This window comes from Hyperolius riggenbachi, chromosome 5, assembly GCF_040937935.1.
Source record: "Hyperolius riggenbachi isolate aHypRig1 chromosome 5, aHypRig1.pri, whole genome shotgun sequence".
NCBI lineage: Eukaryota > Metazoa > Chordata > Amphibia > Anura > Hyperoliidae > Hyperolius > Hyperolius riggenbachi.
In genome coordinates, this window is record NC_090650.1 from 398,397,781 (window position 1) to 398,417,156 (window position 19,376).

Below are 19,376 nucleotides of genomic sequence, written 5' to 3' on the forward strand. Positions count from 1 at the left end.
CCCAAAGACGGGCCGCGCCATACTGCGCACACGCGAGTGCGTCATAGACCCGCGCGAGTGCGTCATCGTGGGCACTCGCGCATGCGCAATATGGAGCGGCCCGTCTTCGGGAGCCCGAGTGCTCCCGAAGACTTCCGAAGCGGCAGTATTTGACCAAACTGGTCGAATACTGCTACGGGGGATCCTGAGCGGGACCGGGCACCGGGAGAGGAGAGGGAAGTCTCATTAGGACTGAGCCTTCCCTCTCCTTAGGTGAGTATCTGACTTTTTTTTTTTTTTATCAATACTTTTTAATCGGTACACATTGGCTTTAATGGACAACTGAAGCAAGAGGGATATGGAAGCGGTCTTATGTATTTCCTTTTAGGCAATACTAGTTGCCTGGCAGTCCTGCTGATCCTCTGCCTCTAATACTTTTAGCCATAGACCCTGAACAAGCATGCAGCAGATCAAGTGTATCCAACATTATTGTCAGATCTGACAAGATTAGTGGCATGCTTGTTTCTGGTGTGATTCAAACACTACTGCAGCCAAGTAGATCAGTGGGGCTGTCAGGCAACTGGTATTGTTTAAAAGGAAATAAGTATGGCAGTCTCCATATACTTCTCACTTCAGTTGTCATTTAAGGGGAACCTGTCAGGGCTGAAAAAAGAGAAACCTTATCGATCATTATTTTGAACACTAGGTACATTCCAATGGTTCAGTATAAAAGAATGTGATTGCACTTTCTTAGGGTAAGTGTGTTGGCTCTTGAATGGCTCCTGTACAGCGTTCACTCTGTGCTTAGCAGTGGCTCCCTGACTATTGCTTGATTACAGTTTGATACAGGAGCAATCAATGTTTACATTAAACACACATCCTTACCTGCTATTAATCTCTTGTCCCTCCTCTCATGTGACACACTCCAGTTTTATATTCAGAAGTTTAGTTTTACATTTACATCGCACAGAAAAGGAAAAATGACAGTGACATTATGGAATCCTAACCTTATATGAAACAATAAAGTGCAAAAATACATTTAGGTCCAGATGATGTACTACTATTGTTCTTGGTCTGTTATCGTAAAAGTCATTTACAACTACTAGTGCAAATCTGCGTATCGCTATGAGTACAGTAATGTATACAAAACCGATATCCAAGGCAGCTGTTAGATCTCCATCCCTCCCCCACCCCCATTATACTTGACTCACGGGTTTAATAATGTACTGGGCTGTGAACAGACATTTGTTATAATGAATTCTCTGCAGATGTGCACAGTACATCCTGCACAAGTAGAACAATGCAGAAAGAAATTACTGGTAGTCCCTCTGAATCCCTCTATCAGTCTTTCCTAACATTGTTTTTGTTTATAGCCTGAGTTTACATGAATTTTCAATAAACATAAGCCACACCATGCTTGGATGATTTGACCAGTTGCTCCTCCACAACTTGAAGCAGGAATGTAAAGGGTTAAATCTTAAAGGGAATCTAAACTGAGAGTGCTTTGGATGTTTCCTTTTATACGAAACAGTCCTCTGGTTGTCCTGCTGATCTCTTTGGCTGCAATATTGGCTGAATCATAGACCTAAAACAAGCATGCAGCTAATCCAGTCTGAATTCAGTCAGAGCACCTGATCTGCATGCTTGTTCAGGGGCTGTGGCTGAAAGTATTAGAGATACAGGATCAGCGGGAGAGTCCGGCAACTGGTATTATTTTAAAAGGAAAAATTCATATCCTTCTCAGTTTAGGTTCCCTTTAAGTGCCGCAGGGGAAACGTCTGTGTCTGCTCTCTTCTCTGCTGCCTGAGGAAGAGAAACCGGAAAATTGTATACTTACCTTCGGTAATTTTCCTTTCCTGGATCAGAAGATGGCGACATACAGATGGGTTAGGCCATGCCCCCTGACCCCAATAGGACAGCACACATTATAAAATCAAAGAACCCGCCCCCTCCAGCCATCCAGGAAAGGAAAATTACCGAAGGTAAGTATACAATTTTCCGGTTGCCTGGATAGAGATGGCGGCATACAGATGGGATACACGAAATCAGACAACTAGGGAGGGAAATGCATAAACGCACAATTTACCCGTATTTTTCGGACTATAAGACGCTCCGGACTATAAGACGCACATAGGTTTAGAGGACAAAAACCAGGCCAAAAAAAAAAATACTAAACCTGGTGCGTCCATAGTGCAGGGACGTCTTAGGGATCCTCCCCCAATTATGTTTCCCTTGTGCCTCAGGTGTCCTCCTCTGCCCCCTTGTCCTCTATTGTCCCCCCTGTCATCTTCTGTCCCCCTGCAACATCATTTGTCCCCATGTCCTCTTGTGTCCCCCTGGGTTCCTGTGTACCGTGTCCCATCCCTGTGTGCAGTGTCCCCTATGCCCTATCCCTGTGTGCAGTGTCTCCCTGTGTACGGTGTCCCATCCATGTGTGCAGTGTCCCCCTGTGTGTGGTGTTCCTCTGTGTCCCATTCTTGTCTGCAGTGTCCCCTTGTGCCCTATCCCTGTGTGCAGTGTCCCCCTATGCCCTATCCCTGTGTGCAGTGTCCCCCTATGCCCTATCCTTGTGTGCAGTGCCCCCGTGTCCCATCCATGTGTGCAGTGTCCCATCCATGTGTGTGGTGTCCCCCTGTGTCCCACCCATGAGTGTTGTGTCCCACCCATGTGTACTGTGTCCAATTCCTGTGTGCAGTGTCCCCCATGTCCCAGTCCCTGTTTGCGGTGTCCCCCTGCGTCCCATCAATGTGCGTGGTGTCCCCCTGCATCACATGCCTGTGTGTAGTTTCTCCCTGTGTCCTGTCCCTGTGTACTGTGTCCCCATCCTTGCATTTAGTGTCCCCCTGTGTCCTGTATACCATGGCTTCTCCCCCGATTCCTCAGGCTAATAAGAAAGCAGCCCTGGACCAATCGGGTGGGGGGCGCTGCCCCAGACTGCCAATTACAAAGCTTACTGCTTCTGATGGCTTTTAACAGCACCCAAGGTGCTAATGAGGGTGAGATCAATGGCTTTGTCTGCTATTATGCAGAGACAGACCTGCTTGCTTCTCTCCAACTTGACGCTTGTACCGCAGTCAATTCGCCTCTACCCACCACGTGCAGCCCAGAAACACAGCGTGGCAGTGGTTAGCGGCAGGATACACACTAAATCCGCGCTGTGGAAAGCTGTGCTGTCACAGCCCAATACAGGTGCTGGGTGAAGCTCCGCCACATTGTACTGTGATTGGCCCGAATGATCCCGCCCGCGGGACTACCGGGCCCTGTAAAAAGAAGCAGGAGAAGTGAGCGCTGCAATTGGCGGTCTGGGGCAGCGCCCCCCGTCTGATTAGTCGCTGGCCACTTCCATCATTGGAGCTGCTCGCTGTGGATTGAGGAGTCGGGGAAAACATGGTATGCTGGACACGGGGGAAGGCAAATTCAGGGATGGGGACATCAGATGCGGGGACACCGGACACAGGGGGACTTCAGATGCGGGGACACACCGGACACGGGGACATCAGATGCAGGCACATCAGACGCAAGGACAGGGAAACTGGGCAATTCACACAGGGGGACATCAGACATGGGAAACTGCACACATGGAAGGAACACTGCACACATGGGTGGGAAACCACGCACAGGGATGGTGGTCACTATCAGACACGGGGACAGAGGAAAAACATAGGCGCTGGTGGTACATTTGGACTATAAGACGCACTGACTTTTCCCCCCCACCTTTGGGGGAGAAAAAGTGCGTCTTATAGTCCGAAAAATACGGTATTTATCCACTGCAGACAATACGGCTTCACCAAAACTTAGAGAAGTAAGACATGCAGGGTTCACATGATAATGTTTTAGAAAAGTATGAGAGGAAGACCAACTGGCTGCCCTACATATAGTGTCCACTGAGACTTTTGCGAAGGACGCCCAAGAGGCTGCCATCCCTCTTTTTGAATAAACATGTATTTCTTTAGGCACTTTCAAGCCTTTATTTTTATAACTCATTTGGATAATCTTAACTAGCCAACTTGCCACTGTTCTGGCTGTCACACCTTCACCTTTTCTAGCACCCTGAATGTTCACGAATAAACGATCAGAGTTTCTGAAAGATTGAGTAATGTCCAGATAGGCCTTGATGCTTCTCCCTACATCCAATGGCTGACTTTCCTGGCCTGCCTGAAACATTGGCAAGGTAAGCTCCTGGTTTATGTGAAAAGATGAAGCCACTTTTGGTATGTGCTGAAATACTGGTCTAATAAATACCCTATCTGGGAAGAACTAATGAAAGATTTTCTGTACATCCAAGGGCTTGTAAGTCAGATACTCTCTTTGCTGATGAAATCGCAAAGAGCCTCCAATACTACACACAGATCCCACTGGGGAAAAAAAGGTTTTCTTGGAGGCCTTAATTTTTGAACAGCCTGTACAAACTGAACAACTATAGGATTTTGAGCCCATCTTACACTAGTTAATGCATAGAGAGCTGAAATTGGCACTTTGATTGCTGACAAGCTCAGGTTTTTGTCCACACCTGATTTGAAGAAAGCTCAGGATATCTTGCACTTTTGGAGTTAAGATGTTAAAGTTTTTAGCTGCTGCAAAGTTAGTAAATCTATCCCATATCCTATGGTATGTGGCATTTGTCGATTTCTTCCTAGCCATTAGTAAAGTAGCAGTTACTTCTTCTGAACATCCTAAGGCTAAATATTTCCGCCTTTCAATTTCCAGGCTGTCAAACTGAGGTTGTTGACATTGGGGTACAATTGTTCTCCTTGTATCAGAAGATCTGGAATCTTTGGAAGCTTGATTGGTTGTTCCACACTCATTTCCATTAACATCGGAAACCACGGTCTCCTGGGCCAGTTTGGTACAATAAGGATGATTATGTTTGATTCCAAGGTCAGTCTCTGAAGCCTCATTATTTATGGAAATGGAGGAAATGCATACCCTAGGCTGAACCTCCAAGGTAATGTTAGACAATCCACTCCTGCTGCTGTTGGATTCTGGTAGCGGGAGAAGAAAACTGGTAGTTTCTTGTTCTCTGGGGAGGCAAACATGTCTACCTGAGGAAGACCCCATTTCTGCACAATGGTCTGGAAGACCCAATTGTTCAACGACCACTCGTGTGGATTCACAAATTGTCTGCTGTGATGATCCACCAACCAATTCTGGGATCCTGGAAGATATACCGCTGTCAGAGTCGATAAATTCTTCTGAGCCCAAGTCATTATATGGCTCTTTCTTGAAACAAGGCTTGACTTCTTGTCCTACCTTGTCTCCTGATATAAGAGACTGCTGTTGTGTTGTCTATTTGAAGTATTACGTGTTTTCCCATGACTAAATGCTGGAATGCTCTTAAAGCTAGGTATGCTGCTCTCCGTTCTATTATGTTTGAGGGAACACCAGTCTGTAGTGTTTTCCATCTGTTCTGTACCTGAAGACCTTGACAATGGGCTCCCCATCCGGCCAGACTGGCGTCTATAGTCACTACGACTGGATTGTCTTGTAAGAGTTGGTAGTAATTCTTCAAATGTTTTTCCTGAGTCCACCAGATTAATGAGTTCCTCACCTTCAGTATATTGGTAGGTGAACAGAGGCGCCAGAAGGATAAAAGTACATAAAATTTAAAAAAAATTGCTGGGAGGAAGTGGTGGACTCGCCTCCGTTAAAGCAGACACCAAGGACTGTAAATATATAGATATACACATTTATTGAAAATACCCCAATCCCAAAGATGCAGCGCGTTTCGCGGGCACAGCCCACTTCTTCAGGCAATAAGCAGGGGATAAACAGCAATTCAGTTATAGCAAGCAGATCACCTCTGTGAACCACCTTCAGTGGTAACAACATCTGTTGTGACATCGACTTTTTGTTCCATTGCCTTAGAAAAAAGATTTGGAACTGCCTTAGATTCCAGTGTGCCCACTTCACCATGGGAATCGTGGATGAGAGAGTTCCCAATAAACTGATACACTTTCGTGCAGATAGGTATCTTTGCGACAGAACTGACATGATCTTCTCCTGAATTGATAGAATCTTCTGCAATGGAAGACAGACTTTGTTTTGTTTGGTGATAAACCTTGCTCCCAGAAATACTATATCTTGAGAAGGTGACAATTGACTTTTCTGCAGATTTACTATCCATCCCAACGACTGAAGTTTTGATAATAGAATCTGCTGATGCTGGAGAAGAAGTGAACGATTTTGATTGACTAGCAGAATATCGTCCAGATAGTGGAATATTCTTATACCCTTCTGTCTCAAAAGTGCTATTACTGGAACCAGTACTTTTGTGAAAGTCCTTGGAGCTGTTGACAGGCCGAAAGGTAAACTCTGAAACTGCCAATGCTGATTGTTTACCGAGAACCTCCGGTATTTTTGAAAACTTTGATGTATCGGAATGTGAAGATAAGCATCTGCGAGATTGACTGTCGACATCCAATCGTTTTTCCTCACAACCTTTATTATGGTTTGTAAAGCTTCCATCTTGAAGTGATGAATTTTATATATTTGTTGAGAAACTTCAGATCTAGAACTGGACGCCATCCCCCGGAACTTTTGGGCACCAAGAAGAGTGGAGAGTAAATTCCTCTGAATTCTTCTTGTCGTGGAACCTTGATTATCGCATTGGCTTGGACTAAGGAGTCCACATAGTCTAATAGTGTCTGACGTTTCAAAACGTTGTGTGCCAGTCTTGTTTCTACAAATCTGGTTCTGGGTGGAGAACGTTTGAACTTCCAAGAGTGTCCTTTTCTTAACGTCTTTACTACCCATTCGTCTTTTATTGTTTCCACCCAAACATCCAAGAAGGAGCGCAATCTTGCTCCCACTTGACTCGCCTGGGTGGTCGCACCTTCAGAATGTCTTCTGGCCTTGGGTAGTCCCAGCATTAGATTTGGTTTTTCCTGACTTAAAGGGAACCTTAAAGGACTTACGAGGCGAAAATCAGAAAAAATGTTAGTTACCTTATTGTAATATCACACCTCAGGGCAGACGATCAGTGCCTCCCCTGTCAGTTTCAGGCGTTCTGTTACCTAAATCCAGGATACATTACAGGCCCCGACCCTCTGCAGGGTCGCCTGAACTGATGAGCTAAGAATTGCCGCTTTAAACAGCAATGTGAGAGTTACTCGTGGCCGCCACATAGCGGCTCCCTCCCCCGCTGTGAGCCGCTGCTAGGAGGGAGCCGCTGCTATAGTAGGCAACCCTGTCCCTGCCGGTATCATCCAGTCACACGCCGCCGCCTCCCTTCCCCAACCCGCCGAGCAGCCAGCACATCTATTCTACCCCCTTTTGCGGAGGAATTGCACGCTGACATGCGGTCACTGAAGAGCCGCTGGCTCATGAGCAGAGAGTCACTGAGCCGGCTGGTGAGCCGGCTCACGTACGAACGGTGTGCGGATAACAAAGAACCGCTGGTGAATCAGAATATTCTGATTCACCAGCGGTTCTTTGTTATCCGCACACCGCTCGTTCAGTTAAGGTTCCCTTTAAGAAAGGATGATTGGGTACCCCTCCAATTCCTGTTAAACTGTTTCCCAGGTTTGTAGGACCTTGCCTCTTGAAATCTTCCTGAAGATTGTCTCCTATTTGGTTGCTGACGATAGGCCCTCGTCTTCTTATCCTGCGGTAGCAATCCAGATTTTCCTCTGGTAACTTTGGCTATTGCCCTATCCATCTCCGTACCGAACAGGTGTTCGCCATCGAATGGTATCTTGCACCAATTATTTCTCGAAGGTTGGTCGGCAGACAAAGGTTTTAACCACAGCGCCCTTTTAGCCGTCACATTATGTAACATTGCTCTAGCTGAAGATCTTATAGTATCAACCGCTGCTTCTCCAATGAAGTCACCAACCAGTTTTAATTTGTCTAAGGCTTTAATAATCTCTTGTCTGTCAGTACTGGAATTGAGGGCTATTTTGATGTTTTCCACCCAAACTTTGACGGCTTTCGCTAGAGAGGTTAGGGCTACTGCTGGCTTACATGCTGCTCCTGCTGCAAGTAAAGCTTTTTTAAGGTCAGTATCAGGCACGTGCACAGGGGGGTGCTCTGGGTGCCCAGGCACCCCCCCCTTTTAAAAATCTTCAAAAAAGGCCCTCTCGTCGCGCAAAATAAGCTCCGCCCCCAGCCGTGATAAGCTCCGCCCACCCACGGGAAGCTCCGCCCCCGTCTGGGACACTTTCAAGTGAAGAGGCCCAGACAGGAATCCTAGAGTAGCATACTGACCTCTCCCTCCACCTACGACCCATACTGACCTCTCCCTCCCCCAGCACCCATAGTGACCTCTCCCTCCACCTACTACCCAGTGACCACTCCCTCCCCTAGCACTCATAGTGACCTCTCCCTCCACCTAGGACCCATACTGATCTCTACCTCCCCCAGCACCCATAGTGACCTCTCCCTCCACCTACTACCCAGTGACCACTCCCTCCCCTAGCACTCATAGTGACCTCTCCCTCCACCTAGGACCCATACTGACCTCTCCCTATACCAGTACCCACAGTGCCCTCTCCCTCCCCCAGCACCCACAGAGACTTCTCCCTCCACCTAGCACCCACAGTGACCATACCCCCCAACCGTCCCGTTTTCGTCGGGATTCTCACGATTTGGGGGGGCCCTCCCGCTATCCCGGGCCCCCCCTCTTGAATCCCGACGGCTGGGCAGAGAGTGGAGGAGGAAAAAATGATCGAGACTCCAGCCGCGGTAATGAGGGATGCGGGAGCCGGCTTCACTACTTCCTCCCTCCCTCCCTCTCTGAATGCCCCCCTGATGGGTCTGTGTCCCCCCCCTTGTTAGCAGAGTGAGCGCAGCGGAGCAGCCAGCCGAGTCCTCTTACCGCAGATCCACTGGTACTGTCTAGCATTGGACCTCCATGTGCTTCCTGTTTACTATGACGTCACAGGAAGCAGATGGAAGTCCTATACCAGTACGAGTGGATCAGAGGTAAGAGGACTCGGCTGGCTGCTCCGCTGCGCTCACTCTGCCTACAGGGAGGGAGGAGGAGGGGGGACACGGACATACATCAGGGGGGTATTCAGAGAGGGAGGGAGGGAGGAAGTAGTGAAGCCGGCTCCCGCATCCCTCTTCACCGCGGCTGGAGCCTCGATCATTTTTTTCCTCCTCCAGGCAATCCTCCCCCACCTAAAAGTGGCACCCTCCTCCCCACCCACAGGCATTCTCGCCCCCCCCCCCCTCCACTGACAACCCTCCTCCCCACTAGCACCCTCCTCCCCACCAAGAGTGTACCCTGCCCATGGCCCTAGGCACTGTACCCCAGGCACCCTGCCCCTGGCCCCTGCACCCTAAAATGTTATTATGAAGGAAAATGAACCAGGATAGAAAGGACCAGTGTGGTTTGAATTATAAAACAACATATTTTCTTATGAAATTTTTATGGTATGCGTGACTGGAGGCGTGGCGGGGGTGTGGCCAGGGGTGTGGCAGGGGCGTGGCTTAAGTGTCCCGTTTTCTCATCTCAAAAAGTTGGGAGGTATGACAGTGACCTCTCTCTTACCCAGCACCCACAGTGCCCTCTCCCTCCCCCAGCACCCACAGAGACTTCTCCCTCCACCTAGCACCCACAGTGACCTTTCTCTTACCCAGCACCCACAGTGACCTCTCCCTCCATCTAGCACCCACAGTGACCTCTCCCTCCACCTGGGACCCATAGTGACCTCTCCCTCCCCAGCACCCACAGTGACCTCTCCCTCCACCTAGCACTCACAGTGACCTCTCCCTCCTCTAGCACCCACAGTGACCTCTTCCTCCCCAGCACCCACAGTGACCTCTCCCTCCACCTAGCACCCACAGTGATCTCTCCCTCCACCTAGGACCCATAGTGACCTCTCCCTCCCCAGCTCTAGCAGTGATCCTGCCTACCCCAGCACCCACACTGACCTATCACTCCCCCAGCACCCACAGTTATTTTTCCCTCCCCTAGTGGCTACCCTCCTGTCCCCTGCAGCACCCACAGGGACCTCCCATCCCAAAAGCAGCACCTACCGTGACCTCTCCTATTGCCAGCGCCCACAGTGGCTTCTCCCAACACCCAGCATCCACTCCCTCATCCAGTAGCCACACTGACTTTTCCCAGCACCCACAGTGGCCTACCCTTCCCCCAGCACCCACACTGACCTCTACCTCACTTAGCAGCAACTATGCCATTCATAGCAGCACCCATAGTGACCTCCCACCCCCTGCACCCACAATGACCTCTACCTCCCGAGACCCACAGTGATCTCCCTTTCCCCCAGCACCCATACTGACCTCTACTTTCCACAGCACCCACAGTTACTTCTCCCCCCCAGCACCCACAGTGACTTACCCTTCCCCCACCAACCACACTGACCTCGACCTCCCCTAGCAGCAACTATGCCATTCATAGCAGTACCCACAGTGACCTCCCACCCCCTGCACCCACAGCAATCCCACCAATATTCAGCACCCACATTACACTCAACCAGTAACCCCCACTATAGCAAGCATCCAGTACTTGCACCAAGCACCCTGCACCTAATACTAACATATGGTCTCAATATGACACTTATTACTTGCATCAAACAGCCACATGACACCCAATACCTGCACCCCTTCACCCTATAGCTGGCACCTAGTACTCACACCTACATGGCACAGTACTTGCACCCAGCTCTGACATGTCACTTACTACTCACACCTGCACACAGCCTTCACATGGCACCCACTCACATAACCAGTACTAGCACCCGAAGTACCTGCACTCAGAACCCACGTGACACACAACTCCCACCCAGAGCTAGCACCCAGTGCCAGCATGGCACCAAGTATTTGCACCTATGTGATACCCAGTACCTGCACCCAACACCCACATGTTTCATCTGCAGTAGTTCCAGTTGCACTAAGCCTCCACTTAGTGCCCAGCACAAACACCAAGCACTCACATATGACATCCAGTACTTGCACCCAGAACTCAAAAGGGACTGAGTACCTTCAATCAACACCTACATGATGGTTGATACACACCCATACAGCCAGAATCCACATGACACCCTGTGCCAGCACCCAGCACCCAGAACCCACATGGCACCCAGCATCTGCCTTTAGCACCCACATGAGAACAAATATCCCACTAGCCAGCACCCATCACCCATAGGTGACCATGTACTCACTTCCAGTACCCACTTGGCACTCAGTATTTGCACCTAAGACCCACATACCCCCATAATCAACACCCACATGGCACAGTACTCACGCGTCACCAAGTTCCAAAGTCATTATATGCACCTAGTACCCAGCCATGGCCAGCACCCAAATAGCACCCAGTACCCATCCTTGGTCCAAACCCATATGAGACACAGTACTCTCCCATGGCACACATCCAGACCACGCATGGCACTCCCTACTCACTCATGTCCAACACTCACATGGCTCCCTGTACCAATTAGCACTCACATGGCACCCACTATTGTTTATCACCATCTGCTACTCATTCAGCACCCAATACTGCACAGCACCCACTGCAAATAAACACCCAATACAAACTGGACCTTGGTACCCAAAGCAGCTTGACACAAACTTTACGTTGGCATCTCGGCACCCACTGCAACTTAGCACAAAGTGACCCTTTGCATCTTACCATCTACTGCATCTGGGCACCCACTGCACCTTGGCACTTACTGCAGTTTTGTATCTACTAATGCTTAGCAACCACTGCATATTGGTAACCACTTCTTTGCCTGAAAAGAGGCTTGGGTGCTGATCAAGAGGGTCAGAGGTCCCAGTAATGAAAGGTGAGTCTGTGCCTCTACTGTGGGCTCCACTGTGCCCACTCTAACCCACTAACAGTGGGCACCTATCACTGCTGAGTTGAGGGTGGTAGCACCAAAAGAGTTGGAAGGAGACACACAGTCTGCCTGATACTGCTATAAAGGTGTGTGTGTGTGGGGGGGATAAGACTGCCTTATGCTTTATGGAGAGGGGGTATTACATACACAATTTAGCACGATTTATCGATTTCAAATTTGAGCACCACACCCTTGAGGATCCTCTGCATGGCCCTGCCCCTTCCTGCAGCACCCACACTGGCCTCTACTTTTCCCATCAGCCACCCCTTCCCCTCATAGCTGGCACCCAGTACTCACACTCACATGACACCAAGTATCTGCACCAGGGGCGGACATACGGCCGTGCAGGCCGTGCCGCCGCACGAGGGCCCCTGAAGTTCCGTTTTCTTCAGGGGCCCATGGCATTAAGTTTTTTTTTTTTTTTTTTTTTTTTTAATATTTTTTTTTTTTATTATTTTATTCCCGGGGGCCCCCCGACTCCTATCCTCCCTCCCTCCCTCACCTCGGGGGGCCCCCTCCCGATATGCGCGGCGGGAGAGCGAGCGAGCGGCAAATGCAGGAAGGGCTCTCCAGGCATCCGCTAGAGGCCCAGCCGCTTGGTCTCCAATATGTCTCCAGTTGGAGACATATTGGAGACTCAGCGGCTGGGCCTCTAGCGGATGCCTGGAGAGCCCTGAAGACTTCCTGCATTTGCCGCTCGCTCTCCCGCCGCGCATATCGGGAGGGGGCCCCCGAGGTGAGGAAGGAAGGGAGGGAGGGAGGATAGGAGTCGGGCCCCCCACCCGGATAGCTACCCACCCGGCTACCTAACCACCTACCCACCCACCCGGCTACCTACCTAACCACCCGACTACCTAACCACCCACCAGGCTTCCTACCTACCTACCCACCCGGCTACCTACCCACCCACCAGGCTTCCTACCTAACCACCCACCCAACTACCTAACCACCCACCCGGCTACCTACCCACCCGGCTACCTACCCACCCGGCTACCTACCCACCCACCAGGCTTCCTACCTAACCACCCACCCAACTACCTAACCACCCACCCGGCTACCTACCTACCTACCCGGCTACCTACCTAACCACCCACCCGGCTACCTACCTAACCACCCACCCGGCTACCTACCGGGCTAGTTACCAACCCACCCACCAGGCTACCTACCCACCCACCCGGCTACCCGGCTACCTACCTAACCACCCACCCGGCTACCTACCTAACCACCCACCCGGCTACCTACCTAACCACCCACCCGGCTACCTACCGGGCTAGTTACCAACCCACCCACCAGGCTACCTACCCACCCACCCGGCTACCCGGCTACCTACCTAACCACCCACCCGGCTACCTACCTAACCACCCACCCGGCTACCTACCTAACCACCCACCTGGCTACCTACCTAACCACCCACCCGGCTACCTACCGGGCTAGTTACCAACCCACCCACCAGGTTACCTACCCACCCACCCGGCTACCCACCCACCAGGCTTCCTACCTAACCACCCACCCGGCTACCTACCTAACCACCCACCCGGCTACCTACCGGGCTAGTTACCAACCCACCCACCAGGCTACCTACCCACCCACCCGGCTACCCACGCACCCACCAGGCTACCTACCTACCCACCCACCGGGCTACCTACCTACCTACCGGGCTAGTTACCCACCCACCCACCAGGCTACCTACCCACCCGGCTACCTACCTACCCACCCACCAGGCTACCTACCCACCCACCCACCAGGCTACCAACCCACCCACTCACCCACCCACCAGGCTACCAACCCACCCACCCACTCACCCACCCACTAGGCTACCTATCCACCCAACCACCCATGGGAGCTGCGCGCCGGATGGAGGCTGGGACAGGAGGTCTGCTGCTGCAGGTGAGTAAATGTTTTTGTTTTATTTATATTAGCAGGTGTATGTTCTGGGCAGGTCTGCCACATGATTGCATGTATTTTCTTCGCAAATCTGCCGACATGATTGCATGTATTTTCTGGGCATATCTGCCGACATGATTGCACGTATTTTCTGGGCATATCTGCCGACTTGTTTGCACGTATTTTCTGGGCATATCTGCCGACTTGTTTGCACGTATTTTCTGGGCATATCTGCCGACTTGATTGCATGTATTTTCTGGGCATATCTGCCGACTTGTTTGCACGTATTTTCTGGGCATATCTGCCGACTTGATTGCACGTATTTTCTGGGCATATCTGCCGACTTGATTGCACGTATTTTCTGGGCATATCTGCCGACTTGATTGCACATATTTTCTGGGCATATCTGCCGACATGATTGCACGTATTTTCTGGGCATATCTGCCGACATGATTGCACGTATTTTCTGGGCATATATGTGTATTTTCTTGAGAAAACCTGCACAATTATGTGAATTTTCTGGGGAAAGGGTCACCAAAACTTGGGCCCACTGTCTTTGCGTTGCACTTTTCAAGGGAACCTGAGGTGAGAATAATATTGAGGCTGCCATATTTCTCTCCTTTTAAGCAATACCAGTTGCCTGGCTGCCGTGCTGGTCCTCTGCCTCTTATTCTTTCAACCATAGACCCTGAACAAGCATGCAGCAGGTCAGGGGTTTCTGACAATATTGTCAGAACTGAGAAGATTAGCTGCATGCTTGTTGCTGGTGTAATTCAGTTTATTACTGCAGCCAAATAGATCAGCAGGGCCGCCAGGCAACTAGTATTGTTTAAAAGGAAATAAACCCTCACCCCGGGTTCGCTTTAAGTTACAGTTAGCTCCGCCCTCATCCGGTCATTGCCACGCCCATTTTTTTGCCGCGGCGCTACGCGCCGCAGGTTCTATCCACTAATTTTTGCCGCGGCGCGCTTTGCGCGCCGCAGGTTGTAGCCACGCCCATATTTTGCCGCGGCGCACTACGCGCGCCGCAGGTCATAGGGGGCCCACAATTACAATTTTGCACAGGGGCCCACTGCTGGCTGTGTCCGCCACTGAACTGCACCCAGTCCTAAAATTGCACCTAGTACTTACACCTGCACACAGCTTCCACATGGCACCCACTATCTGCACCAAGTATCCACTTAACCCGTACTCGCACCCAAAGTACCTGCATTCAAAACCCATGTGATGCCCAAAGCCCACTCATAGCCAGCACCCAGTACAGGCATGGCGCCAAGTATTCGCACCCATGTCACATCCAGTACATGCACCCAGATCTTACATGGCACTAAGTTCTTGCAAACAACTCCCGCATGACACTCTATACCTAACCATAGCCAGAACCCACATGACACTCAGCACTTACACCCAGAACCCACATGGCACCCATCATCTGCATTCAGCAGCATGACAATCAATACTCCCCTAGCCAGAAACGAGGAAGGGGGGGGGGGCATGCGGGGGAAGGCATTGCCAGGCCCCTTTTTTAAATTTGAGCACCCCCCACTTAAAGAGAACCCGAGGTGGGAATTACTTTTACTATTGGGGCACAGAGGCTGGTTGTGCGCACTAAGACCAGCCTCTGTTGCCCCATCGTGTGTCTCCATGTCCCCCCTGCTCGCCGCTATACCCCCCGCATTGCTGGCGACACGCAGCGTGTCGCCAGCTCAATGTTTACCTTGCGCTGTCAGTCAGCGCTGCTCCCCTGCCTCCTCCGCATCGGCGCACCCGCCCGTGTCCCTTCCCTCCCGCTGATAGGAGGGAAGTGACGCGGCGGGTGGCGCCGATGCGGAGGAGGCGGGGGAGCGGCGCTGACTGACAGCGCAAGGTAAACATTGAGCTGGCGACACAGCCAGCAATGCGGGGGGTATAGCGGCGAGCAGGGGGACATGGAGGCACACGATGGGGCAACAGAGGCTGGTCTTAGTGCGCACAACCAGCCTCTGTGCCCCAATAGTAAAAGTAATTCCCACCTCGGGTTCTCTTTAAGGACCCTCTGCACGGCCCTGGTCAGTATCCACTTTCCTATCCAACGGATTACTTAAAGATACAGCATTGTCCATAGGTAGAGTCACATGACGAGCAAGCCTCATGATGGAAGCGTCCACCACCGGTGCACAATCCATTACTTTCGCATCCTCACTACTGAAAGGATAAAGTTTAATAAATCTGTTAGATAAGGAGGGTTTTTGTCCCACTTTACTCCACTCCTTAATAAATATGTCCTTAATAACTTTCATAATAGGAAAATTATTCGGCTGTCTGTTTAAATGTGGATAATATTTATCAGGTTCTTGCTCCATTTCCTTTTCTTCTTCCCAGCCGATCGCTGACTTAATGGCTGACACAAATGCTGGAATTAAAGCAAAGTCAAATCCCACTGGGGGCAGACCTGAATTAGAAGCAGCCTCATCTGCCTGAGCTTGAGGAGTAGATGTAGTTTGCTGAGATACCGCCATTTTGTCAAAAGTTTCCTGCACTGCCTGCTGGATCAGAGACATTACTTGCTGGTTATCTGCTTCTTTGTCCTTTCCCAACTCAGCAAAACATGCCTCACACGCCATTTTGTCAGGGAGAGCTGGCTGAGCACAGGACCAACACAAGGATTTAGCAGGCTGAGAGTATCTTTGATCCTCCATAGGCATGGGAACTGGAGATCTTTGCCTTCTATGAGGGCTATAAGCGCCGGCTTCCAAGGGGGGCGCCTATAGCTGGCTGCCTATACTGAGGGCACCTACACCTGGCTACCTATACTGGGGGCACCTATAGCTGGCTACCTTTACTGAGGGCTCCAACACCTGGCTACCTATATTAGAGGCACCTACGCCTGGCTACCTTTACTGGGGGCACCTACGCCTGGCTACCTATGGGGGGGGATGGAGACCTTCAACTGACTTCCTATACTGGGGGCACCTATGCTTGGCAGCCTATATTGAGGGCACCTACACATGAGATCCTATAGTGGGGGCACCTATACCTGGCTACCTATCTATACTGAGTCTGAGGACTTTTTTGGGGGGCGCACGGCGGCTATAATGAGTGGTGCAAATTTTTGTTGCTGTGCTATCATAAATGGGGAAGGTGTGTGTGTGTGTGTGTGTGTGTGTGTGGGAAGGGGGGGGGGGGGGGGTTAGGCAGCTGACTGTCCCAGTGATTGTTTTTATTAATATTCCTGAAAGGTTCTAGCCTTCAATTTTAAGTATATTCAGGATAATGCACTCTTTCCATCCATTTGTGGTTATTAATAGTATTTTTTCTATTATACATATGTGACATGTCACGGAGATCTGAGCATTTGGCGTGATGTGTCACAACGTCAAAAAGGTTGAGAACCACTGTCCTAAGAGATATCTCAGGAGAAAAGGTGAATTGCACATGGGCCTGTCTGTGTGTGCACGCACGTGGGAAGAGGTTGAAGGGGGTCGCAAAAATCAGGTTTCGCTCAGGGCGCTGTGTAACCTAAGGCCGGCCCTGCCTGAAAGACGCGCATCTAGGAGATGCTTTCCTTCTAGGAGACAGTCTCCAGGAAGATACTACAGCAGTAGAAATTATAGATCAAGAAGCAGATCTCCTAGACATAGACGTGATTCTAGGAGGAGATCTCCTAATAGGAAATATTCAGCAGATTATGGCCACTATAGACATTACTCTGAGAGAAGATCTTATAGCCAGGGCCGGCCTTACGTTTCACAGCCCCTGAGCAAAACCTGATTTTTGTGCCCCCCTTCATCCTCTTCCCACGTGCATATACACACACACAGGCCCATATGCAATTCACCTTTTCTCCTGAGATATCTCTTAGGAAAGTGGTTCCCAACCTTTTTGATGTTGTGACACATCATTCCAAATGCTCAGATCTCTGACACGTCACATATGTATAATAGGAAAAATACTATTAATAACCACAAATGGATGGAAAGAGTGCATTATCCTGAATAAACTTAAAAGTGAAGGCTAGAACCTTTCAGGAATATTAATAAAAACAATCACTGGGACAGTTAGCCGCCCCCCTAGATTTAGAATAACACAGCACTGACAATTTGCACTACGCGTTATAGCCGCAGTGCGCACCCCCGATCTCATGTGTAGGTGCCTTCAATATAGGTTGCCAAGCATAGGTGCCCCCAGTATAGTCAGTTGAAGGTCTCCATTTCCCCCATAGGTAGCCAGGCGTAGGTGCCTCCAGTATAGGTAGCCAGGTGTTGGTGCCCTCAGTAAAGGTAGCCAACTATAGGTTCCCCCATTATAGGAAATCCAGGTGTAGGTGCTCAGTATAGGTAACCAGCTATTAGGCGCCCCCTTGGAAGCCGGTGCCCTGAGCGACCGCTCTGGTCGCACAGGTCAAAGGCCGGCTATGCCCGTCTTTCTAAGTAGTCCCAGACCGTCCCCACCTGTAGGCATTTGTTCATCTTTCCCCTTGGTCACTGGTGGCCTCTATCCCTTGCAGCATTCACAGGTGATCTCCTCTCTACTTTTTAGCCATATGTTGTCCCCATATCTTCCAGGAATTCCAATATCTCCTTCCCAGTCACATGAAGTACCTCATCTCTCCCACCGGTCACAGGTCTCCCCATGTCTTCCAGTTGTAATAGGCAAACCCCATCCCACCTAGCAGTAACAGATGTTATCCATCTATCTCAATAGTCACAAACAGCCAACCCCCCCCCACCCCCCCCCCCCAGCTCTACCAACTGTCACTGATAACTACCATGTCTCTTTGCAGCTGCAAATGGCCCACACCTTTTTCAGCAGCCACCGGTGGATATCTCTCTCAGCTGGCACAACTTTTTTGTGCATTCAGATCAAGTTAAGACCCCACCCTTTATTGAAATGACACTTGTATGCTGAACTGGAGGGGTCAACTAACCTGCTAAGAACAAAAATAATGATATTACTACAAAGCAAATGTAGTCAGGTGGAAGACTCTGGTTACTTACGACAGTTGTATCAATGTGCATAAATACAATGTGACAGAGGGTAAAATCTTAAGGTCCAGCTACATCTTTGAGTGCAAAAGCTTTAAAGTGAACCAAGCACCTTTTTTTTTATCACTCAGGACATTTCTATAGCACATGAAAAATGCATGCCGACAATCTGTTTCATTATTAGAATAAACTTTCATTTTACCTTGTAATTTACATTCAAAGTAGTTTTATTAGCCTGTTTCAGCAGGCCTGCCCGACTGTCCCCATCCGCAGAGCTTTCAGGAACCTAATTGTTTTATAGAGCTAATTACTAATAGGTAAACAATGCCTTTTCATCAACAAAGGGGGTGAGTAATTAGGACTGTTTCTTCAGACATTGAGTGTGTCAGTGTCAAGATAGCATCTCTGACTTCTGTAAATAAGGAATGTGAGAAGGGGAGGGGGGGGGGGAACATGGCAGCTTCTATGCCAGGAGAGATTCCAGTGAAAGAGAATGTGCTCAGTTCCCTTTAAGGTGGCCATACATCTATCGACTTGGTGGCTGACTGACCCTCCGATTAGATAATTACTATTGAATCAGATGAAAATAGTATGCCCGATCGACGATGCGACCAATTTTCGGACATGCTGCAAGATGTCGGGCCGTCGTGGTCGATCGGGTGCACGTCGGTAACAGAAAACGAATGAAGGAGGCACTCTAGTGGCGATAATTAAACTTGCGTTTATCGCCAGTTGAGTGCCTCTTTCA

General features: G+C 50.0%; 1 protein-coding gene across 1 annotated transcript in view; it reads left to right on the top strand.

The window, feature by feature from the left end:
- The window catches only part of EEF1D (eukaryotic translation elongation factor 1 delta), a 94,328-nt gene that overhangs the window by 25,474 nt on the left and 49,478 nt on the right, over nt 1–19,376 (top strand). The gene's annotated exons all lie outside the window — the stretch shown is intronic.